The sequence below is a fragment of the Triturus cristatus genome, chromosome 1_2, assembly GCF_964204655.1.
Source record: "Triturus cristatus chromosome 1_2, aTriCri1.1, whole genome shotgun sequence".
Lineage (NCBI taxonomy): Eukaryota > Metazoa > Chordata > Amphibia > Caudata > Salamandridae > Triturus > Triturus cristatus.
In genome coordinates this window covers 452,125,477-452,152,275 of record NC_140580.1, presented here as the reverse complement: position 1 = coordinate 452,152,275, position 26,799 = coordinate 452,125,477, and the positions used below count along the sequence as shown (strand labels likewise).

The following is a 26,799-nucleotide window of genomic DNA, read 5'->3' as shown; positions in this document are numbered from 1 at the left end:
TTTCACTTTGAAAAACTCATTTAGGTGAAGAATAATGGAGAATGGTGTACGGCTTTGTGTTTTTGTCTTGGGACTATTTTGGAGTTAGTCGCTTTAGGATAAGGGCCAAGCCAGGCATTTGGCTTGAGTCCATCTAGACCACTGCTTAGCTTACCTAACTCTAATTGATAGAGCCTTGGAAAGTCACAGCTCACATTTGTGGGTTTTTCCAATGTTTGTCCATAACAATCAAAGCTTTGCTTTGTTGAATGTTATATTTATCCAAGAATTATTGGATATTCCATGCCAGTTCTGTTTATTTTTAGATATCTTAGTCAGAAGTGATTCTATAGCTTCTACTCTGTTTTCAGAACACAAAATTCCAGAAAATAAATGAATGTGCTTGTATTCATCGGTTTTTACTTTAATTAATCTCCCAAATTCCCAACTATTTACTGCACCAGCTACTCTAGGTCTTATTCACAAACTTTTTTGGGCCATTAACACAGATTTGCCACAGACAATTACCTTATTTACACCAGTCAGGAACTCACAAAGGGATTTGTGGTCAGCCTAAAAGCATTTAGTACTGCAGATTTCACTGCCACAGTGCAAAAAAATCCGCAGTAGGAAACCCCACTCAAGCAGTGAGAAGTGGGTGTTCCATGCTGTGGTTGGCATTTAAAGTTTGGGTATGCCCACAAACATACATATTTGTGGGCATTGCCATACTTTGATCTTACCTCTTTTCACTCAAGACTGGAGTAACTGCCCTATGAGATGGAAATGAGTACAACTTACAATCTAATTTACTGGGGGAGAAGTGGAAGACCTTGCCTCGACAGGAAGAAATGTTTTACCAGTGGAGTAAAAAAAGTGTGCGTTTGCGCAAAGGTTGCACTCTGTACAATGGGAGAGCATGGAAATAGTCACAAAATATTCATAATGGTACACATGGAAACCTGAGCCTGGCACAGCTTCTCAGTGGTAAAGTTCAGAATGTTGGTGGATAGGTAAAAAATGGGTGTCCAAAGTATGTTCAGACACAGATAAAACTCTCAACTTGTACTTTTATGGGATTCTTTTGTAATAGAGTCCACCACTTTTAAACAAGATATTGAATTCAGATTCTGCTCAGTATTTAACTTTATGGAGACATGTTATGATATATAAAGAAACTGAGGTAAAAAACAAGTTACTTACCTGTACACTATGCTTCTCCAGTACTTCATAGATTTACATTCTTGAATTTTCCCCGTTGTCGAGGTGGGAGTCCAACGGTAATTATAACAAGTAGTTCAAAGAAAGCATTGTACAGAAAAGCTTAAACAAGTGACATTGTAAACCAATTCATATTGTTTTGTTAAGAACAAAACTGCAACCAATCAGGAAGCAGCTCCTAAATAACTTTTCCCCCTTAAGGGCCCAAATACCTCAGATTTCTCAGCATTAGTATAAAGGTAATTTAGATGAGATATTCGATGTAGTGCGCTCCAATTGGGGAGGATGAAGGGTGGCCTATGAATCTATGAACTATATCAATATTAGAGAACTACAGTGTGCAGGCAAATAACTTGTTTCTTCTATAGTATTGAATTTTTCATTATTTCCCATGGGTATGCCCCCTGAATATCAAATTCACAATGTGAGTGGGAGAAAAATATCAAGGACAAAATACAAAAGAAATATATTGACAAGTCTATATACATATGCGTTACATATATCTTTTAGGTACGTAGATGTGGCGTTAGGAACAGTAAATCTATACTTCCCTATAAGGACCTACCTTTCAATATTTTGCCACTCGATATTGTGCCCTCAGTATATTTATACGACTACATTGTTGATGTCGATATTCAGTAGCACAATCAATCACATGGTTCAATCCAACTGGCAAGCAGCAACAAAGTATGTGGAGGTGGGATGTGTAAGTAGCAGGTAAGAACTTTTTCCACTGTTGCGATGATGATTATTATTAATATTATTACATCATCTAATGGATGTCATTATTATTATTATTATTATTATTATTATTATTATTATCATTATTATCATCATCATCATTATTTAAGGGAAAGCTCACCTAATTGAAACAGGTGGCTGCTTGACCAACTGCTGCATTATCTTTTACTGTTGCATCCATCCTACATGGCCGCCACGGCTGGAGCAGCACCACCATGCGTTTTTGTTACACGCACCCGATTACACGTCATCTATATGCAGCTAATGGGGCTTCCGCCCCGTTCCAACATGGCGACCCTGGACGGAGCTTGACCTCCGCGCATTGTGATACGCGCATTTGGTCACATGGTGCTCCACACGTCATCAACAGGCAGCATATCAGGCGTACACACCGTCCTACCTCTAACCATCCCAGGTCCGGCGGTAGGGGTAGGTTCAGGATTACACGCGTCCTACGACGCGGGTGAGCACCACACGCATCCCTCATTCCTATCCAGATCCTGACTGAGGTGAGAATTCTGTTGCGGAGCGGCTTGGTACCTATTCCATTTGTGTAACTGCATGGGCGTTACCGTCCATGATTGGGCCCGCTGCCATTTGGGGGGACGGCGCGGGTCCTTCACATCAGGAGGAGAGCATGGGCTTGCCACTACACTCTCTCCCATGCGCTCGGCTTCCGTTCCGTCCTCCCCTGGGTAGCCGGGTTACCATGGCTGCACACCACACCGCCCTGGGTAGTGAACAACTAGGTGATGGTCCACCCTGACTCTCCCTGATCTCTCTAACCCTCGAGGGGCTCGCGGTTTAGCCATACACATTCCTTTAATTGCCGCAATCAGCACCGCGCCTTTTAACTATATTTTCACTATTTTCTCACCCCTCCGGCACCTGTCTTTAGGACACACATTGGAGTCCTTTTATAACCGCCGGTCACTGCTGCAAGAATTACTTGTTAGCAGTATAGGTGAGTGTTTCCTTTTACTGCATTGTTCTTATCCTTCTACTGTGAGAAACTGTTTACTCTCACCTTGGGTGACTGCTACATTTGCGCACCCTCACATTATCCTTCCTTTGTTTCTCCTCATTATCCTTATGGATACCTTCTGCCTCCTAATGATAGGACTCTGTTTCATCATGTGAGTGCACCACGATGTGTTGTTTATTGTCACCTTTTCGTTTTTCTTTTTTGTAGGTTACCTCACTGAACCTGTTGGGTATGTAGATTGTTCACGTACCTAGTATTGTAGATAGTTCTTATTTTTGATACTGAGGAAGTGCCCTGACCATTGGCTACCATGGCACGAAACATGTCGATCTTTTTGAGAGTAGGGCATGCATAACTAGTCACATAAATTACTAGTGCCTATACCCACCTCAATTCCTATTGTTTTTAGTTAGGCTGTTTACCACTTTATTAAAATTTACGTGTGGACTAACAGTACCTATTTTATACATTCACCCACATCTACACATCCTAGGGCCCCTTACCCCCACTGCACCCTTCAGCAGGAAAAAAAGATCCCCGCCAAAGAGCCCCAATATTGGGAGCCCGTCAGGAATTGCAGCGCCGACCTGACGAGGGGCAGGCTCAAATGATGAAGCATGACACCTAGCTTGCTGGGTGTGTGAGAGCCCTAGTTCCAACAAGGGATTTCCCCCCTCTGTTCTTTACCTGTGTCACTGTTGACCAGGCCCCATTTTCTTTGACATATGACAATACACTCTTGTCCTTCCCCACCCCCTTTTCTTTGCCAGAGGAACTCTGTACCTTTTTGCATCATCCAACCGGTAGTGTCTGGTCAACGTATGCCAATTAGTTCATGTAGTAGCTCTGCATATGTCTGGTAAGGATACTACGGCAAACAAGGCAGTAGAAGTGGCTACACTTCTTACGGAGTGCGCTTGGACCTTTCCACTTAATAGACATCCAGCCTTTTCATGATAGAAAACTATAGCTGCTGAAAATCAACTAGCTATATAGTGCTTCTTGAAGAAGCATGTCCCTTTATCAGAGATGCAAAGGCTATGAAGAGTTGATCAGATTTTCTATACATTTTAGTTTTCTCTATGTAGAACCTTAAGGATCACCTGACATTCAAGTTATGAATGTCTCTTTCCACTGTATTGGTTAGATTTCTAAAGAAAATCTACAGGATTATCTGATCATTGAGAGGATAGCTAGATAGGAATTTAGGGGCTAAAATGAGAACGGCCCTCAAAATGGCTCTATTATCTTTGAATTTTATGTATGGTTCTTTTATTCTAAAAGCTTCAATGTCACTGATTCTTCTGGAAGAACTGAGGGCTAGTAACAAAACCATCTTCCAAGATAGATAGTTTATCTATGCCTTATAAATAGCTTAAAACGGGCCTCTCATTAATTGTATAGGACCATATTTGGTATTAGAAGGCTTCTTAAACAGAAGGAAAGCCCTGAAGAGCTTTTTAAGAAATTGCTTAATCAGCCTGTTACACCTTTGCAACATTTGCTTTAATGTTATTTGACATCTGGGGATATAGCCAGTAGGTGGACCTTTACTGAAATATAGGAAGGACCTGAGAGAGCCAGGTTTAGCAGGTATGGAAGAATCTGTTCTAGTGTAGACTTAAAAGGATGAATGTTATTGTGGGAGCACCAAATGCAAAAACAAGAATGCTTTGATTTCTAAGACCTATTTGCCATTTAGAATCTGGCTTTGACCAAGATTTCTCTACATTCCTGAGAGATATTTAAGAGATGCAATTTGTTGTAGTCAGGAGCCAAGTTGAGACTCCAGTGTTGGAGAACCAATTAGACCAGTGTTCATTATTAAATTTCCTAGCACTGGCCTGAGGGGAACATGATATTGTTCTGGAGAAGTAGTTATTTTTACCAGACTTGCCTTGGCCATGCTGGAGTTACCAGACATATCTGGCATTGCTCTCCATTCATCTTGTTCAGGAACCTGGGAATCAATGGAAACAGAGGGAATGCATAAGCAACAATCCCCGCTCATGCAATAAGAAATGTGTTCTCCTCATGGAACCTTTCATGGTGTCTGCTGGCATGGAATCAACATTTGAAGGTTCAGGGTTTGTTAGGCCTGTTAGCCTTAAGTGGTCTTTCCCCAAACTGTTTGCCTTCAACCTCCCATTTTTGCTGGTCTCGTTTTTGTTGGCCTTATGACTCGATGCACTTTACCACTGCTGGCAAGTGCTAAAGTGCTTGTGCTCTATACCTTAAATATTATAATTTGGCTTACATCCAACTGACACATTTCATTTACTTGTAAGTCCCCAGTAAAGTGGTGCTCAATATACAGAGGGCCTGTAAAGATTATTCTATTAGAGTGCCTGCAGCACTCTTGTGCCACCCACTTTAGTAGTCCTTTTAATATGTCTCAGGTCTGCCACTGTAGCCTGTATGTGCCATTTAAATACACCTTTCACCAGGACCAAACCTTCCTTTTTAATACATGCAAATCACCTCTAGAGTAGGCCCCACACAACCCAGAGGGCAGGGTGCAGTATATTAAAAAAGTTGGACATGTACTGTAAAGGTTTCCATTTCCATTTCAAATTCTTTATTTCGACATTTGTCATAAAAGAAACATACAACTTAACATTTTAAAAAATATTCGAATTTGATACAGATGTAATGAAATCGGTTATTGTCAGAAGAAAAAATGTCAGTACCCATGAGACAACCAGGAATGAAAATCAATGCTTTGCACTTCGATATATATTGTACTTTCAGTGGCCTACTCTTGACAGTTGCAAAACTAATGGAGAAATATAGGTCAAGGCATTTTATCAAATACCCTTCTTTTCCTCCACATAGCTAACAAAAAGGATGACATAGCAAAAACTATTACAGGATTTAAATCAGTTTTAAGAATTCGTAAAGATTGCATACATTTCGTAAACCCCAAGTTTTTGCAGAGGGGAACAATCCAATACCTTCTAGACTTTAAATAGACAGGGCAAAAAAACAGTATATGCAATTCGTTTTCAAGAACAAAATCACACGCTGGACAATTTTTTGGTAAAGACGGGGACCATTTACACGTAAAAGCTCTAATAGGTAAAGTGCCATATCTCCACTGTAGATACAGTTTTCTTGCTACAAGTGGACAGATATCATTTAAGGCATACTCAAAGCGATAAAAATCTTTGACCATTGTAAAAGAGCGTGACAAGATACCAGCATGGCAATTCTGAATAGAAGCAGTTAGTCTAGATTCATAATACAGGTTGACCAAATGCTTACGTGAAATACTAGAACATGCTTTCGCTGGCTCTGACCACAACAGCGGGAGGCCAATTCTCCCCAATTCCTCTTTCACATACCTTAGCCATGGGTGATTCCCCGCTTTAGGAAGGCCTATAAATTCCAAGAGTTCTTCCCTATAATCCTGGAGTTCGGGGGTACTCCAAATCCTCCGCCAGAATGTTAGGGGTTTAAGACCCAATTCCTCATTTATGGGTCTATGGCCCATATCTAGTCTTATTGGCAGTAGCGGAGTGCTAGGGGGAAGGGCCAGAAGCTGCCTTAAAAATTTATTTTCTGTAAGCACAATCTCTGGACGGCAGTTAAAGCCCCAGAGTTCACCTCCATAGATTGCACCCCCCCTTGCCTGAAGTTTGTATATTTCAAGAGGGGGGCCAATTGGTTTGACACAAGAATTATTAAAAAAGTTTTAAAATGCCCCCCGATAATTGAGCTAACTTGAGTTGTGATCTGATTTGGTGGGGAACCTAAGACATAGTTTCATTTAAAGTAAGACCCAAGTACTTGAAGGTCTGAACCCTTTCTAAACTAACGGTCCCTATAGTTAGATTTGGGCGTGTTTTTGGTGGAGGGTTAAAAATCATATATTTTGTTTTAAGCGTATTTATTTCTAACCCGCGGTCGAGGCAAAATGTCTCAAAACCGTCCATCAATCGTTGAATGCCCATCGGTGACTTCGAAAGTAGTAGGGTATCATCTGCGAACATAATCGCAGGAACCCGTGATCCGCCGAGCTTGGGGGCATCACTATTTGGAACCCCATTCAGGTGTGTGAATACTCCGTTAACGTAGAGGCAAAAGAGGGTTGGTGCCAAGACACATCCCTGTCTGACTCCCCTATCAACGGGAAATCTGGATGATAAAACACCGTCTTTCCCGCACCTGACCTGTGCAAAATTCCCGCTATGGAGTCGAATTATCATATTCAGAAGGGAGACAGGTATGCCTAATTGTGATAGGACCAGCCAGAGTTTGGGCTGAGGAACCAGGTCAAAGGTCGCACGTAGATCCACAAAAACAGAGTACAGAGACCCACCCTCAATTTGTACAGTTTTCCAAAATAATAAGGTCAATCAAAAAATCTGGTCCGTAGTGGAAACATTCTTTCTGAACCCTGCCTGATAGGGACTTAGAATGGAACACTCTTCCATCCAGTCCCTAAGGCGATCCAAAATCAGTCCAGCAAAGATTTTTTGGGGGACATCGATAAGGCTGATAGGCCTGTAGTTGACTGGGAGGAGAGGTGAACCCTTCTTGAAGATAGGGACTATCTCAGCTCCCAGGCAAGTATTAGGTACCGCCATACCCCGCTGGATTGCATTAAATAAAGCCGTTAAGTACGGGGCCCACACTTTAGGTTCGTGTTTAAATAGGTCACCTGGGAGTTTATCCAGACCAGGTGCCTTACCTGATGGAAGTGCAGCACGAACCTCTTCTTCCAGAAACTCAATCTCAGGTACATCAGCAGTGGTATTGGACATTAGACCCACCTGTTCCCTATCGAGATTAGAATGATCCCCCCATAAAGGGTAGAGAAGTGTTCTTCCCACACATTTGCAGCAAATTTGGGCAAAAGTGCCGGTGAAGGGTCAGACGACCCCGTGTTGACAATTTGCCAAAACTTCCGGGGGTTTCTTGATCTTAATGCAGATGTTAAATTAATCCAATTATCGTTATCCCACTCCATCTTGGCATGGTGTATTAATTGCTTATATTCTAAACGTTTTTCTCTTATTAGCGCCTTATTATTATTTAGCTTCACAGCCAAGTTCTGTTTTAAGTTTCCTACATGTAATGTTATACCATGTGGGTCTGTTACCTCTCCTTCTCACTTTGGGCGCTATAGGATTAAAAACTTCAGCCAGAATTAAATTAAGTTCAAAATTTAGATCCCCAAATTTTTGATAAATTTCAGGGGTGGGATACTGCAACAATAAAGCAGCGACTGCTTCCAATACCCGGATTACCTGGGCATAAAGATCTGCCACTAACACTAAATTTGTAACCAGTTTCTCCCACCTAACCCTGCGCCTATTGCTGGTTAGAAGGAGCCTGGCATCTAGGGCTTCAATTAATTTGCATGAACCTTCGGGGTTTCCCGGGGACAGTAGTTCCAGGATCAGTGGATTATGATCGCTATCAACCTTGGATTCCACCTTTAAATCAACAACCTTATCCCATGTGGAGGTTCCAACAAATATATAATCCAATCGTGACTCATGCCCGATTTTGTTGAAAGTACATTTGGAGGGAATATCAGATTGTACACGACCATTACAGGCCCTAATTGAATGATTTAATGTTAGGGCCATAATCTGCACAGCCAGTGGCGCCCAAGTCCTAGGTGAAGGGCCCACTACTGGTGGAACTTTCCAGTATTCATCCTCCTCCAAGATTGCGCTGTCAAACAAACCCGTAAGCGGTTCAAAATGGCAATTAAAATCACCCCCTACCAGGATGGTGATACCTTGGGGAATCGTATTTGTAAAGTTTTACATGTCCTGGTAGTGAAAAAACCCTACATTTGTTTTTCAATACTGCAAGGCACACCTCTACCATAGGATAAAACTGAGTTACCTTATTACATTCAATAAGTGCTAACTTTCAGTTGGGAGTAGGTAGGAATCTCGAGCTTGGTGTCTAAAGAATTGTAATTTAAAACCCTCTTTAATGGCAACGTTTGATTTTGTCACAGTTCTGAAAATGCTACTTTTAGAAAGCTGGCATTTTCTTGTCCCAACCAATTGGTGCCTACAGCCTGTATCCTGGGTCATATGCCTAGATGTTGCTGATAGTTGGTCTCTGTATATTCCTCCCAGACAGTGAGACAAAGGGGGCATTGGTGTTGTCAGGTTTGGTTGTCTCCATCAGAATGAAAGGGAAGAGCTGTCACCTGCCACACTTGCACTACCAAGACTCTGCCACAGCACATTGACAAAGGGGTTTTTCACTTGTCTTTTGTGCTCCCGAACAAGCTGAGCCCAGGGCAGGAAGGGAGGAAATTCCAGACAACTCTGAACGGAGAGGCCATTCGAAGCTTCTCTCACTTCAAAGCTGGCACCAGGTATAAGTAGTGGACCTTCAGACCCAACTCTTCAGCTCACTTCTGGACCTGTGGAGTCTACTAGGAAGAAGGACTGTCCAGCTGGGAGCTTCACTGATGAATACAGCCTGCCTGTGTGAATTCAGGACTCCAAGAAATCTCCAAGGGTTAGTCGACTGGTCTCCCGCTCGCCACACAGTCATAACAAGCTCCTCCTATGTTGACGCAACGAGACTCTGACACCAGCCTGGCACAATGCATCTCGTCCTCTGCTGCAATGCATCACAAGTCATTGCAGCCCCAGTGGGTTCCTCACAGACGACGCAGGGCCTTGCATTGCAAGCTCCAGTCGACGCCGCCCTCAGTTCCACTGCTGCATGTCACAGCTCAATACCAGATGTCGTATTGAAGCTCACCGTTGACAATTCCTCTATGCTGGCCCTGCAGCTCCACACAAGGACTTTGCATCTCGATGCCCACAAGGTACTTTGTGGCTGGACTGAATTCAGTCCTCATATCACGCACCATTGCGGTCAGCCTGAACTTGTGACTTGGACCCAGTATACTGTTACCATAATGGCGGTTGGCGCCTTTTGCTTCTTAGCACTTGATTTTTACAAAACCTTTAAAATTCCATATATCTGTTTCTACTAACTGGATTTTTGTCATTTTGGGGTAAAATAATGTATTAAAAGTTACTTGATTTTGCTAATCTCGTGTGGGATTTTTCTTGCGTTGTGTGTTCACTTCATTACTGTTTGTGTGCTGCATACATTCTTTACACATTTCCTCTAGGTTAAACCTAACTGCTTATGTACCACGTTACCAGAGGGTTAAGCACAGGTTGATTTACTAAATTTAGTGGCTCACCCTGATGGTGCTTGTGGCTGTTGCTTCAAGAGGGTTCACACACTTCTCGACCAACAACCCAATTTCTCACAGGTCTATTGTGAATACGTTTAGGTTTAGACTTCCCCTATTTGAAAGATCTTCAATAGTTGGTGTTGGTCCAATTACCACTCATGACACTTTCTTAACATTCTGCCGAGAGAATCTGCCTACTGGTTGTCTACTCCAGGTACATGCTCTACCTTCAAGTTAACTTAATGTTGCAGTATCAATTTTCAGGTCCTTTGAGAGTCTCTGGACGGCAAGTGTGATCTTGTTCCTCCCTGCTTATTCAGGTAGAACATTGTAGTTGTATTGTTGATACTGAGTTCCTTATTCTCAGGAGAATGAACAGAAGACCTAGAGCCACTCGCTCTTCTCTAAAAGGTTAATTTGCATCTTTGTTTCCTGAGATGACCATTTGGCGCTGACTGTGCTCACCTGTACTCCCAATACTTCCAGGGATGCTTCCGTGGCCATGACAAACTGAGACTGTGGGGAAATGAAAGTCAGGCCTGCTGAGACATTGTCTGACTGTATCCACCAGACCATGGCCAAACTCATTTCAAGAGTGATCTTAATAACTTCTTCGAAAGTTCCTTGAGTCTGAACCCACTGTTTGTCCAACTCTTTTTTGCAATGGTCTCCTTTGATGGAGAAGGTTTGGGATTAAAGGAATGCATGAGTACATCATCCCCAACATGGTATCTTTGACACCGGAGGGCGAGGCTGATGTGGAAGGTCGTTTTCAAGAGTGTATGCTAGCAGTGGACAACTGGATGGCCAACAATTGCCTCAAATTGAACTCAGAGAAAACTGAGGTGATGTTTGGGAATAACACCAGTTTTTGGACTCCTTCCTGGTGGCCAGACTTAATGGGGAAAGCCCCCGAGCCAACTAGAAAGGTTAAGAACCGGGGTATTATACTGGACGACAAATTGACCTTAGGACCTCAAGTAAATGCATTAGCTTCTAAAATCAGCTATACTATTAAAATGCTGAGAAAAGTCCTGCCCTTATTGCCTAGGGATAGCAGACAAACTGTAGTTGGTGCCATGGTAATGTCCAGATTGGACTACTGTAATGGACTCTACCTTAATATGCAATTAAAAGGATTAAAAAAACTGCAGATACTGCAGAATGCAGCAGTTAGATTACTCATGGACTCTTCAAATTTTTGCTCCATTTCCAAAGAAAGGAAAGCCCTACACTGGCTCCCAGTAAAGAGCCATATACAATTTAAAGTACTATGCTTGGCCTTTAAGGTCTTACATGGCATAGGTCCAGAGTTTCTACAGCAAAGACTGCACTGGTACGTCCCAAACAGACACCTGCGCTCTGAAGATGCCAACCTGGTTTGGGTGCCTCGTATAAAGAAAGCCCGTTGGGGAGGCAAAAGTGTTATCCATGGCACAGCGAAGGCTTGGAATGAATTACCTCGCTATTTGAGATCTTTCACCGAGCTCTTACCTTTTCGTAAGGAATTAAAAACCTGGCTCTTTTCCAAAGAGTAGGCCGCCTCCTTTTTACGCTTTACCTGCCAATCTTAGAGAATCAAGAAGCGCCAGGACACCTCCGGGTATTTGTTGCGCTCTACAAATGACATTAACCTTAACATTAACAATGATTTGCATATTGAAACTGAAGTGGACCTTTGGGACAGGCCTTGCATGAGCCTGTGTTCAGGATTGCTCCTAGAAATGTTATCTCCCTACAAGGGTGAAGACAGGATTTTTCCTTGCTCAGTATTAGGTACAAATATTTGAAAACTTGCAGACAGGCTCCTGTGGATCATTTCACTGAGCTGAACTTTTATGAGCCAGTTGCCCAGATACAGAAAGATCTGGTGACCTTTCCTTCCGAAATATGCCACTCCCGGGTATATATTCTAGGAGTGGGCGCCAGCCCAAAGTGAAGGACCAGGAATGGATAAAGGCATCTAACCACCTCAAACCTTGGAAATTTACAAGGTTTTATACCGATAGTGATATGGAAAATAGTGTCCAGAAGGTCTAGAAATGTCATGAAATTCCCAGGGTTTAAACATTGGAGTATGTCTTGGAGAGTAACAATCCTGAATGATTGTTTCTTTAGGAATTTGTTAAACTTTCTCAAATCCAACGCCTATGTCCAATTGCCTGACTGTCTCTTGAAAAGAAAAAAATGAGAATAGAAACCTGTATTTCAATGAGCATAAGGGACCTCCTCTTTCACTTCCTTCTGGAGGAGTGGAATTCGGGGTGGCTTTTGAACAAATTTTAGGATATGTCCATGTTGAATTATATCCACCACCCAAAGATTTGAACAAATAGATTCCATCTGTAGTAATAACTTGAAAGGCTTTCACTCTCAAGGTGAGGTGCACCTGGGGGGTGACCACGGTCTGAGAGTTGTCACTGGTGCCTACATGATTCCTGTCCCTTGCTTGGAGCTCCAGGACTTTTTCAGGGGCTTACCTTGAGTAAACTGAAGTAGGTGGTGGTCTGTACTCCTGCTGTGAGTATGGTTGATGGTAGCCCAGCTATGACTGAGGATAGGGCTGGTATTGATAAGATTGTAACTTTCCTCTGTATGAGAACTGCCCCTTTCGTCGAGGCTTATGAAAGGGTTGATAACAATGCTGCTGTAGCACTCTCAAAGATCTTGTTGTCTTTGTATCTGCCTTAATAGATTGGAGGGTGTCATCATCATGCTTATCAAAGAGATTCTCACCATTGTATGGAAGTTGCTTTTGAGCTATCCTTGTCGCTTTAAGACAGCTGCGCCAGAAATTTACCAAAAGCCAGTAGAGGCAATATCTAAAGCCATAGCAATAATTTTGGCTGATGTTCTTTCACTTCCTGTAAGATTGCCCTTGCCTCTATTTGTATATCTTCAGGCAGAAAATCTGGGAAGGCTCCCAAGTCCAACCACCTTTGCCTGCCATACATTCCTAGAATAGCTGTAAATATTGATAAATACGATGTTCATGTACTCCATGATATATGTACGTATTACAACGAACTTGCATCGCTGTTGTCAAATTCACCTGATATGACCTCCCCATCAACCCAGAGTCAGAATTACGTGGTCAGGCAGGCTCTACAGCCTATTCCTGAAGCTACAGATTCACAGATGACAGGTGGGGTGACACATAACCCTTAGACAAACACGCGAACACGAAAACCCAGATCGATCCCACAGATATGCAGTGACACCACAATTGTCTTAGGAGATTGACCCCAATAAAACACATTTGGTTTGAGGGGCGTGCATTCCCAAAACCACCATAAAGTCAGATGCCACACTAAGTTAGGAATACACTACACACAGTGATCACGGGCTCCCCATTCGCTACATCTGGACACGTACCCACTGATCCCACATTGTTTTCACATGAGGTCGAGACCCACCCGTGTTTCTTATCAAATGGCCAGATTTATGGCCCTGTGATTAGGCCCAGATTTCTGTCTCCAAATGAATGTACAAATTGCTTTATTATGCTTCATGTAATGTATAAAAGGACAGCCGAAACCAATGTGCTTTGGGACAGTCTTCAGACCCTGACTCTGTTGCTTGTTCTTCCGGCCGCTGTGTTTATTTAAACCAACTGTTTCTGTTTTGTAAATTCATATTCAGGCAACATAGCCAAAGCTTTGGTTGCCCTGATGGTTGTAGCTGCAGTCACAGAGAATCTATTTCCCCGCATTATCTACGCATTTACCCTCCTTGTTAGTTGGTGTAGGGCAAGGAGTCGTAGAATTCCTAGATTGACTCTGAGCCCTCTGCATGACTTCAGAGTCCAGGTGCGGAGGCCCGATTAAACATGCTGGAGATTGCTCCAGTGCTTTATAATTTGTATCTATGCAAGGTATCACCGCCACTACTGTTGCTGGGTTTTTCCTAAGTTTCTAGCCCTCCATGCATATGTAGTCTACTATGGAAATAGCCTTTATTGACTTTCTTGCCAAGTCTTTAAAGTCATTTAGGATACATTTCGTCTTTTTCACAGGCACTGGGAGATCCAACCTCTTGGATGCTCTTTCATGATTAGTGTTGAAAATTCCAATGTCATATGGAGGGGAACAAAGTAGCAGAGGCTGAAAGCAGTCCGATGTAGTCATTCAATGTTTCCCTGTGCCGGGAGGCTGATCATGGGCAATTTCACCTTCCTCTGGTTTTTCATCATCATATGCCCTGTCTACGCAATTGTCGTGGATTGAAATGGGTGCTGAAATTATTGGAAGCCCAGATTGTTGCTGTTGTGCAACTGGGATTCTCACATGAAAACGAGGAATGTAAGGAGACGCAGTGCACTGATGAGCAGGAGTCGATTGGGGCAGTGGTGGAGGTATATATGATTCCGCAAACCATTTGAAATAATCTGCCAGCATTTGATGAACATTGGTTACTGGCACTTGCATTAGAGCTCCTTGTTGATAACTTTGATCCTCATATGTATCATCATATGAGTACTCCTCTTTGAAAGTCTAAAAAGATCTCGCCTTCGCATGAGGTCTATGCTGGAATGAGAAGTCACCTTCCAGGTACTCACTTCCTTCATCCTCTTGGCACTTCACGTGAAGTTGCATAGGGCTGTAGGCAGCCTGAGATGCCACCACTTGAAAACTTGAGACTCCACTTCCCTAAGCACACCCAAACACCAAAAAATGGAAGAACTGCAAAAAGCAAGGAGTTGTCTGCATCCGGCAGAGGATCAGCTGCAATGTCCTCCCCACTTATGGAGAGACCACAGAGGGACCATTGGCAAGAACTTGTGTAGTGCTTTGCAGCAAGGAAAGGAAGCAGGGGAAATGCAAGCATGGTTACCCCTGGGTATAGGGAATGTGGAGCAGAGACACCTCTACCACCCAGCATATAACTCAGTAAACTAGGGATCAGTTTACTGGGAATCTAACCCAGCAGAACAGGATCTGTCAGTTAACCTGTTATTGGCCTAATATGCAGTTCATTTTGCAGCCCTATGCTTTATCTGGTAGGCACTGGTAGGTTGCACATGTTTGGGGAGGCAGAGATGCATTTTACAGAGGACTTAAGTGACAAAAGTGGCTTTGAGCTAGTTCCTGCTAGAGGAAGAGTGAATGAAGACATTGGAATCGGGAGTGACAAAGATAAGATCAGGCTCCTAAAGCTAAGCCAAGCACAATGACAATGAACAATGATGATGAGGGACTTCTGAACACTAGTTTATAATGAAATGTTTGATGATCTTGTTCCTCTTGAGGCTGCCATGCTAGGTGGAGGTTTGCATGAAATGATATTCCTGGCCAGCCAATTAGCCAAGGATATGATAAATAAAGCCAGGGAGCATGAGACCAGGGTTACATATTTAAAGTGTGGTCCTAAAGCAAGGGACCTTAAAATGTATTCTCTATTCTATTCGTCATTGTAATAAATCAGATGGTCAATCTATGGGTGGGAGAGAGGTCAGAGTCTAAAATGAGCTATGTTAGGCCCCCAAATAAACATATTATGTTACTCCAGTAATATTACAGTTAGGTAAACTCATTTCTAGGAGGAATGCCTTGCACATCTTTTTACACATTGCGTAAGCAACAAGACCTTCCTCAGAGAAAAAATAATTTGGTATATGTGCAATAACACTAAAAACCCCCATACAAAAAGAAAATACATGTGCTGAAATATTCAAGCCAAATTAGTTAAGAAGAGGAAATTGTATTAAATGAAATGACTGAGAAATGAAGAAAACCGGATGAATGTATGGATGAGGAGTTAAAAATGTCCAATAGGAAATTATTAGGAAAGTAATAACAATCAAAGATAATCTATGAGGTGCAATAGGTCAGGCCCACTCATCTTTCGAGGCTCATTTGTGTGGGAGCACGGTTATAAATTGGCAATCCTCATAGTCAGCAAGTTTAACTTCAGCCTTAGAAAAATTATCCACAAGGCTAGATATGTCTTTTTTCAGCCTGCTACAGTCTCAAACTTCACAGTCAAAAGTTTAGAGTGGCAATATGTAACCAGGTAAATAGTGTCTTTTGAAAGTAGCTTCGCCAGGGTTGCTGGAGATGACATTTTCTAAATCCCACATTTGACCAAACCCTATGCAGCTTTTATTGGGGTAATTCATAACTGTCATCAAATATTTTGTTGGTCTCAGTCCACAAATTTAAGTTGGGGGAAGGCTCGACATACCTTCAGTTCAAGTCCATAGCAAATTATCCTATTATTACTGGTTCCTGGCATTCTTTTACAGCATCTCCAACTCCCTGACTCCGAACAGGCTTCTTCACTGCCCACACACAAGACAAGTTTCCCAAAGCAAGAAGGCTTCCCGGCAATATCTGAACCACTATGCCCTCCAGGATCAGCAAGGTTTTAGTCTTGCGTGAGCAAGAAGTCATCTCTAGCTCCAATAATTTGGTGGGCAAAGGGGCCTGCGTTGGCGCACGGCAGCCCATTAAGCGCCAGCGCAGGGGAAACGGACTGGAATGCACCATAAGGATAAGTTACTTACCTGTAATCCTAGTTCTCTTCCAGGGGTATCCTCATCAAAGTCATAAGCACATGAATATTCCCGCCCATGTGCGGGACCCTGGAAACACATCACATATATGTGAAAACCATATATGTAGCTCTATATACATATCCATATATATATATATATATATATAACAAACACACAATGCAGCCTCCCATAGACATGCTGAGCAATGTTGCAATGAATTCTCATGTACATAAACACATTCCAATAAAGCAGGGAGAAAGAAAGTCTTTGGAAACTGCTTTAATATACAGCAGAAAGCACAATCCTGCAAGGAATAATGAAAGAAAACATTGCCAGCAGAAGGGCTGCATTGTAGAACCATTAGTGTGGAAAGCTGAAAAGCTAACCCACATAAACACTCAGATAAATTGGCACCGTGCCTTTAAAGCAGCCATGACCCCCAGCTTCCCATCATGCCTAAGGGTTGACAGTTAGGTCAGTTGTTCTTTCTGGCTCCTTCTGGTTACTTCAGCTCTACTTTTTTTCTGATTTCTGTCAGAAAATACTTCTATTTTTGGGTTAAAACCTTTTTTACTTCGACGTCTTTTTGGTGTTGGAGTATTTCTCTACTGTTTTTTAGAGAGTTGAGCATTGTTTCTTAGCAGAAATGCCCTCTCTTTTTGACCCTTGCCCCTCCTGTGGCAAGAAGGCTAAAACAGATTCCCATCCTGTCTGTATTTTATGCCTTCCTTCTTATCATGATCCTAAAACCTGCCAGGATTGCCAGCTGCTGTCCAAAAGAACTCTGAAGGACAGGGAAAGGATTCGCCTCTATGGGCTGGCTGAGAAGAGAAGATCACCTTCTAGAGGCAGGTCACTGATGAAGAAGAGGAAGGAGAGAGCATCCACTCCATCTAGAAGTAAGATTCCAGTATGCTCTCCATCGGCGTCGGGCTCGGCGCCTCAAATCCCTTCATCGGCAACGAAAACGTCAATAAGAAGACCATCGACGGTGGGCTCGCCGTCGAGAGAACACCGGTCGTCGTCAAAGAAAGGTACGTTGAATCCTCTGCCGTCGTCAACCCGGCGACGATCGGTGTCGAGGAGTCGCTCTCCGTTTGTGCGGGCTCGCCCAGCGTCGAGAGGCAGATATCCGTCGTCGCCATCGAGGCGGCGTTCGACGTCGAGACAGGCTCCGCCGTCACAGGGTCACCAGCAATCGGCGTCGAAGCACACATCTCTGTCAACGTCAATTAGGCGACTGTCGACGTCAAGACAGGCTCCGCTGTCGTAGGGTCAACGACGATCAGCGTCGAAGCATACATCTCCAGCGACGTCAACCAGGCGACGATCGACGTCGAGACACACCTCATCACCTGAGGCTAGACACTCATCACCCCCGTCGGTGTCCAGGCGGCGTTCGACGTCAAAGGCTAGATCCACGATGATGACGAGGCATTCGACGTCGAGCCCAAGGGTGAAATATACCAAACGTCGTTCAACGTCGTTCGCCATTGAGACGGCGATCTCCGTCGACGACGAGAAGTGTCCCGCTCTCGACTCCATTGACTTCTAACAGGCCGTCAGCGTCGAGGGAAAGATCGACGTTGTGAAGGATTTCTCCGTCGAATCACTCATCGTTGAGGTCTCCTGCACACTCAACGTCGAAGGCGAGGTCTCTGGGCTCCAGGCATTCGACGTCACGCCACACACTTTCTGAATAGCAAACAATTGTAAACTCACACAAAAGTGTAAGTTAACATTTGTGAATCAGGCCCTCAATTTTCAGCAAGACTCAACTCCTTCAACGGATATAGATAATAACCATGAAGGGGAATAATACAAAATATCTACGAGTGTCCTAATATAAATGACTGAACATGACTTTGGTTCATTGTACGAGCCTTGAACAAGGACATGTTGAGGGACTTTACGGAAGCTAATTTTGAAGAAAATGATGAAAAACCTATCAGGTTTTGAGGGGTTTACATATAAAATATGGGGTGCATTTCAAAGGAAGGAGACAGGATGCCAAAACAATTCATCTGTATCCACTGCCTGATTGCTGAAAACTCAGTGTTGTTCTACCAGACTTCTGTCTTCGAGGTTGTGTGGGTACAGGGCCTGCCTCAAACTGATGTAGGAGGGCACTAAGATTGCAATAGTACTATCTCCACACACAGCCCACGGCAGTCAGATACCAAGTTTAGTGTGGCTGAAAACTTTGGCCATCTTGCAAATGCCCAAAGTGGCAAGGGTTAGCCCTGGGAACCTTTAAACCATTGATTAGGGTATCCTCAGGACTCCTTCCAACCCACTAGCTCGTACCATTCATAAATGAGAACACTCCTGGACCTGAGAAAGATCAAAAGAGAACTGAACCTGCTGTCTGCAGCCTGAGAAGTGCTCTGGAGGGCTGGACCTGCTTTCTCTCTTGTACCCAGGACAAAGAAATGGACTCCAAGGGTCATAAGGCTAACCTTCTGTTAAATCTACAGGGACACAACAAGCTACAAGCGGCATTTCCCTGCAACTGCCCAGCTGACTATTGGCAAATGGACCTGGACTGGACTCTCCTGTTGGCCTCTCCTTGCCACCGGACGTCCTGGGGGACTTCAAAAGTGTACTCCTGTGGTGGATTGGGACTTATAGGACTAAAATCAGAAGGTAGACTTTTTTACCAGGAGGAACCTGGTTATCGTAGCCAACTCACGTTCCATCGCGGTCAGTGTCAAATTGCCCCTAGGTCATGTTATACAGTGACCATTGACTATCATTAGTGTGAAATGGCCACAGGTGCTGGGCCAGATGCTGGGCCGCAGACTCCAGGCCCCAGAGGCCCCGTGAGGAGGGGAGACTGCCCGCAGCAGTTGTGTGCCGGGAGGCACTTGTTTTAAATCCAGTCAGGTTCTCCCACAGCGTGGAAGAGAAATTGCTACCAGTGCTGGGAAAGGTGCTGGGCTAAGTGCTGGGCCACGGACTCATGGACTCCAGGCCCCAAAGCCCCATGAGGAGGGGAGACTGACTGCAGCTATTGCACGCCAGGAAGCACTTGTTTTAAATTCAGTCCGGTGCTCCCTCCGCGGGGGATGCACCTGGGCCCGTGCACTGGCAAAGAATGGGCCAATACGGGCCCATCTATTCCCGTCATCACCCAGAAGAGGCTGGGTGGACCACCTTATTTGGCCCCTTCGTTGGCGAAAGAATCTTCACCTTGGTGAGTTTATAGTTTATTTATAACTTAACAACAGGAGAGAGAGGGAAATTATTTGGAGCCACTCTTAGTCCCCCAGGGCTAGTATAAGTAAACAAAAGAAGAGTATATCCGTCAAGGCTGAATAAGTGAAAAAAGTGTGAAGAAAAGGTGAATCACTGTGTTTTAAAAGAACCCTCACTCACCAACCTAGTTGGTGACATGCTTCATCATTGGCTTCCCACCGGAGAGACCGAATGTCTCCCCGGTGTGCTACGACGCCTGATTTACAGCAGAGCTGGTTTTGTTGTGGAGAGACAGTGCAATCTGTGAAGGTGATGTTTTTTTAAAAAGGTGTCGCAATTTTAACCAAGAGGTGAGTTTAATGATGGCAAACTGGACACAGTTAAAAGGGGTGAGGTGGACGTGTGAACTCTGGTGATAAATAGACCAGCTACGTCCTAATTAAGGTGCAAAACGGTCAACATGTTTCTGCTTCCAACGATACTACATGAAGCATTCTTCAGGACCTAATTATGGACAACCACGGCGGTATACGCTCGCTAAGGCGCACCCTAACCAGTGGTGTCTAAAACCGCTAAGACTTACGGTTTATGGAAAGAGGCCTTCAGGATTTCTGAAAGCTTTCAATTCTGTTGAAGCAAAAAAGGGGATGAGGAGACAAAACAAAACAAATAGTGATTCACAACATACATGTATATTCACAGAAAACAAGGCAAAAGAAACATTTCGTTTTTGAACAAACTTCACGTACATAAATGGTGAGTTGCCATTGTACCTGGACAGGTGGGAATAAACACTCGTATCAGACCATGCCGGTACAGTAAATTATCGTGGCACAATTGTGGTGATGCTGGAGAAGCTACTGTGCAAAAAGAGCTACACCCTACTTGGCAGTGATTACGACAGAGGTGAGATTTTCACGTGGCGTGCGCTCTAAGTGTGATTTCCACGTGGCGTGCGCTCTATGCAGATAGAAATGGCAATCAAACTATGAATCAGCAACAGACTTTGGCTGACTGTAGGAGGCAAAAGGAAAAGCTTGGATATAGAAATGGAGAAAGGAGACTTATCACACTGATCCACAAACACCAAAACGGAACAATGAGTTTGGTGCTTGGCGCTTACGTGATGTTCGATTAAACGTCACAGCATGAGTCTGTGTGGAGGGCGAGACTTATAGTCAAACTCTAGGTAGAGAAAAGTGGGTAGTAAAGTTAGACAAAACTTACGGGGTAATGGCGGAACGACAGGGTAAAGAAAACCGAAGCCTCTACTTACTACGTCAAAGCCTCCAACCCACAGGAAACCTACTAGTCCCTCCTTCGGACTCCAATGTTGTCATTCGCCCCGTGAGCGATGTTAATAAAGGAAGTGCTTTGCTCGGGGGACGCGTAGCGTCATCACGCTTGTCACGTGGTGTGTTTTACGTGAGAAAAAAGACTAGACCGCTGTAGGGTACCATTGGAGGCGTTCTCGTGACCGGGGCTTAGCTACCGTCACTGAAGGGGTAGTGAAAAGAGAAAATTCTCATCGGAGCGGAAAAACAACACCAAGAGGTCCATGAGTGTGTATTAGTATACTTATAACAGGGGGCTACAGTGTAATCACACCGACATTGCGTTAGTCATGTGCTATTTCCAACGAACAATGCCTATTGCAGGTAGTCTTACAGTCAAAATGTACGCTGTCATGACTAATAAAGTTTTGACTGTAGGAGGTGAAAGGTGTGTTTTGCTTAAAGAACTGCGAATAAAATGCCAACAGGAGCTGCAGCTGTATATGGTATGGTATATGACATGGTATTCACGCCAAAGGTGACGATATTGTTAGCGTAAGTCAGATCAACCCGTTGCAGTGTTGATCACGTTATAAGATCCAAGATTGTTAAATCAATTATCAGATTGGAAATTATAGGATTCTTGCATGCTGGTGCCTCGACATTTAAGAGTAGTGCGGTGTTCAGCGCTTGAACACCGTGCCCCAAGGGATGTTGTCATTAAATCCCATAGTGTGAGTAGAAAGGCGGTAAATCCATCTTTGTTCTTTTTCGAACAAGATGTTCGCTGACCTATTTCCTGGTTTGATTTGTTCAATCACTGTCCAGTTTAGATCGTCTGGGGTATGTTTGACACGTGCAAAATGCTCAGTCGGTTTGGTGATATTTTTCCCACATCGGGTGTTGCTCCTGTGTTCAACAATACGCTGTTTTATTTTGCGTGTAGTCATACCAACGTATCTTGTACCGCACGGGCATGTCAACAGATAAATTACGTTGGTTGAGTTGCAATTTGTATGAGCACGTTGAGTCCAGATTTTGTCTTGTTCAAGGTGTACGGTTTTACTGGCTTTCTTTAGATGGCATACACTACACAAGCCGCATGGGAAATGGCCTGACACTTTTGGGAGCCCCCAGGCCTGAAGTACACAGGGAGTATTGTCATTTAGTGCTGGCCTTGGTCTAGTGTGTACAAGGGCGTCCTTGATGCTTCTTGCTTTCTTGAACGAAAAAAGGGGTTTCTACCACTTCAAGTTGTTACTTACAAGGATGCCCCAATGCTTGCGGATGGATTTGGTCACAGCATTAGATGCAGTGCTGTAAGTAGTCACACACGTCAGTGGGACTTCCTCTACTGGTCTTACTACTTCCTCAAGGAGGGCTTGTCTGTGTTGGTTCCTAGCCCTCTTGCAGCTCCGTTTGAGGATTTTCTCAGGATAACCTCTGTTTTTCAGTTTTTTGGATAGACTGAGTGATTGAGAGCGAAAATCTTCCATACGACTGCAATTGCGTCTGATACGCAAAAATTGCCCAAACGGGAGATTGTCTCTCAGGGGTCGCGGGTGGAAGCTGGAAAAAGCCAACAGGTTATTTTTCGAAGTTGGTTTATAATGAGTTTTTGTCAGCAATTTCCCCTCCAATTTGGTAATGACCAGATCCAGAAAAATTATTTCCTTTTTTTTTCTGGATCTGGTCATTACCAAATTGGAGGGGAAATTGCTGACAAAAACTCATTATAAACCAACTTCGAAAAATAACCTGTTGGCTTTTTCCAGCTTCCACCCGCGACCCCTGAGAGAGAATCTCCCGTTTGGGCAATTTTTGCGTATCAGACGCAATTGCAGTCGTATGGAAGATTTTCGCTCTCAATCACTCAGTCTATCCAAAAACCTGAAAAACAGAGGTTATCCAGAGAAAATCCTCAAACGGAGCTGCAAGAGGGTTAGGAACCAACACAGACAAGCCCTCCTTGAGGAAGTAGTAGGACCAGTAGAGGAAGTCCCACTGACGTGTGTGACTACTTACAGCACTGCATCTAATGCTGTGACCAAATCCATCCGCAAGCATTGGGGCATCCTTGTAAGTAACAACTTGAAGTGGGAGAAACACCTTTTTTCCTTCAAGAAAGCAAGAAGCATCAAGGACGCCCTTGTACACACTAGACCAAGGCCAGAACTAAATGACAATACTCCCTCTGTACTTCAGGCCTGGAGGCTCCCAAAAGTGTCAGGCCATTTCCCATGCTGCTTGTGTAGTGTATGCCATCTAACGAAAGCCAGTAAAACCCTACACCTTGAACAAGACAAAATCTGGACTCAACGTGCTCATACAAATTGCAACTCAACCAACGTAATTTATCTGTTGACATGCCCGTACGGTACAAGATACGTTGGTATGACTACACGCAAAATAAAACAGCGTATTGTTGAACACAGGAGCAATATCCGATGTGGGAAAAATATCACCAAACTGACTGAGCATTTTGCACGTGTCAAACATACCCCAGACGATCTAAACTGGACAGTGATTGAACAAATCAAACCAGGAAATAGGTCAGCGAACATCTTGTTAGAAAAAGAACAAAGATGGATTTAACGCCTTTTTACTCACACTATGGGATTTAATGACAACATCCCTTTGGGCACGGGGTTCAAGTGCTGAACACCGCACTACTCTTAAATGTCTAGGCACCAGCATGCAAGAATCCTATCATTTCCAATCAGATAATTGATTTAACAATCTTGGATCTTATAACGTGATCAACACTGCAACGGGTTGATCTGACTTACGCTAACAATATTGTCACCTTTGGCATGAATACCATGTCATATACCATACCATATACAGCTGCAGCTCCTGTTGGCATTTTATTCACAGTTCTTTAAGCAAAACACACCTTTCACCTCCTACAGTCAAAACTTTATTAGTCATGACAGCGTACATTCTGACTGTAAGACTACCTGCAATAGGCATTGTTCGTTGGAAATAGCACATGACTAACGCAATGTCGGTATGATTACACTGTAGCCCCCTGTTATAAGTATACTAATACACACTCATGGACCTCTTGGTGTTGTTTTTCCGCTCCGATGAGAATTTTCTCTTTTCACTACCCCTTCAGTGATGGTAGCTAAGCCCCGGTCACGAGACCGCCTCCAATGGCACCCTACAGCGGTCTAGTCTTTTTTCTCACGTAAAACACACCACGTGACAAGCGTGAAGACGCTACGCGTCCCCCGAGCAAAGCACTTCCTTTATTAACATCGCTCACGGGGCGAATGACAACATTCGAGTCCGAAAGAGGGACTAGTAGGTTTCCTGTGGGTTGGAGGCTTTGGCGTAGTAAGTAGAGGCTTCGGTTTTCTTTACCCTGTCGTTCCGCCACTACCCCGTAAGTTTTGTCTAACTTTACTACCCACTTTTCTCTACCTAGAGTTGGACTATAAGTCTCGCCCCCCACCCGGACTCATGCTGTGACGTTTAATCGAACATCACGGAAGCGCCAAGCACCAAACTCATTGTTCCGTTTTGGTGTTTGTGGATCAGTGTGATAAGTCTCCTTTCTCCATTTCTATATCCAAGCTTTTCCTTTTGCCTCCTACAGTCAGCCAAAGTCTGTTGCTGATTCATAGTTTGATGGCCATTTCTATCTGCATAGAGCGCACGCCACGTGAAAATCACACTTAGAGCGCACGCCACGTGAAAATCTCACCTCTGTCGTAATCACTGCCAAGTAGGGTGTAGCTCTTTTTGCACAGTAGCTTCTCCAGCATCACCACAATTGTGCCACGATAATTTACTATACTGGCATGGGCTGATACGAGTGTTTATTCCCACCTGTCCAGGTACAATGGCAACTCACCATTTATGTACGTGAAGTTTGTTCAAAAAAATGTTTCTTTTGCCTTGTTTTCTGTGAATATACATGTATGTTGTGAATCACTGTTTGTTTTGTTTTGTCTCCTCATCCCCTTTTTTGCTTCAACAGAATTGAAAGCTTTCAGAAATCCTGAAGGCCTCTTTCCATAAACCGTAAGTCTTAGCGGTTTTAGACACCACTGGTTAGGGTGCGCCTTAGCGAGCGTATACCGCCGTGGTTGTCCATAATTAGGTCCTGAAGAATGCTTCATGTAGTATCGTTGGAAGCAGAAACATGTTGACTGTTTTGCACCTTAATTAGGACGTAGCTGGTCTATTTATCACCAGAGTTCACACGTCCACCTCACCCCTTTTAACCGTTTCCAGTTTGCCGTCATTAAACTCACCTCTTGGTTAAAATTGCGACACCTTTTTAAAAAAACATCACCTTCACAGATTGCACTGTCTCTCCACAACAAAACCAGCTCCGCTGTAAATCAGGCGTCGTAGCACACCGGGGAGACATTCGGTCTCTCCGTTGGGAACCCAATGATGAAGCATGTCACCAACTAGGTTGGTGAGTGAGGGTTCTTTTAAAACACAGTGATTCACCTTTTCTTCACACTTTTTCACTTATTCAGCCTTGACGGATACACTCTTCTTTTGTTTACTTATTTATAGTTTATTTACCACCTGTTACCTGGAGCCCACCTTTTAAATATGGATAAAAGCAAACTTGCAACGGGAAAGGACAGTGGCCCCGCTTACTCCACCAATTCCCATTCTCATACCACAGTTGATTATTTCTTAGTCCGAGCTGCAAGTGTGGTTTCTAAAGAAATAGAACTCACAGAAAGGCGGTTGTCACTGGATATGGGCGAAGGGTTTCACTCTGTTACCTCAAGTATGAGCCCATTCCAATCAGTTCCCACACAGGTACTTGCAGATAGTGGTACCAACCTTACACAGTCAAATGATAGCGGCTGTACTGCTGAAAAGTCTGTGGAAGGTATGTGGGAGCCAGACTTGGAAATGGGAGCAGCTGTGCCTGACCTCTCAATAAACAGTAGATGATGCGGACCATCAGCAAGAAAAAGGAGGGAAACTAAAATAGGTGCCACACCTGGACATGCAAAAAGCCCGTCCACCAACATTAACTACAGAAAGTCTGAAGGAGTACGTTCCCAACAGGAGTTAGAAACCACCATACATTTGGAAATGAACAAAGGAGGACTTAACCTAACTTGGAAAGGGATTCAAACTTTATTGAATAGTATTGTGTCTTCTGCAATTGTGCCTTTTGTGGAGAGGATCAGTTCCCTGGAAGGGGTAAACAGGGACTTATCCAGGGTAAAATCATAGCCTTCAATGGTAGCCCTTATACACCCTTGTGCACAAGTCAACTCCAACAATGGTCTGAGTTCCAGGGGTGAAAACTGTACGTCAGCCCAGAGCACAACATATATGGGGTTCTCTTCGGCCCGCACAGGGGACAATATGGCAAGCAGCTCTGCATTGGTACTTGGGGAGAGGCATGTGCTGAAAGTATATAAGCCCGCAGGAAGCCTTAGACATCAAAGGCTTTCTGGACCTAATAGTATTTACAATTTGCCTTCCCAGTCTAACTCTGAATTTACCACCTTAGTGCAGTCCATATGTGGTGTTCCTGGTCGGGTTTCCACCTGCCACAGCACACAGAGATGAGTCACACTCTGAATTAAAAAATAAAGTCTGACACTGGCTCTCTTGAAACACCACCTTTCCAATCTGGGAGTACGAGGATATCTCAATGGTGAGGAGAGTTGGATTGATTGGCCCTTCCCCAAAATCAAAAGAGGGAGACTGCATAGTGATT

The 26,799-nt window shown here is 43.8% G+C and overlaps 1 protein-coding gene across 1 annotated transcript in view; it reads right to left on the bottom strand.

Annotated features, from left to right (window-relative positions):
* The window catches only part of CC2D2B (coiled-coil and C2 domain containing 2B), a 1,427,481-nt gene that overhangs the window by 342,639 nt on the left and 1,058,043 nt on the right, over window positions 1-26,799 (bottom strand). The gene's annotated exons all lie outside the window — the stretch shown is intronic.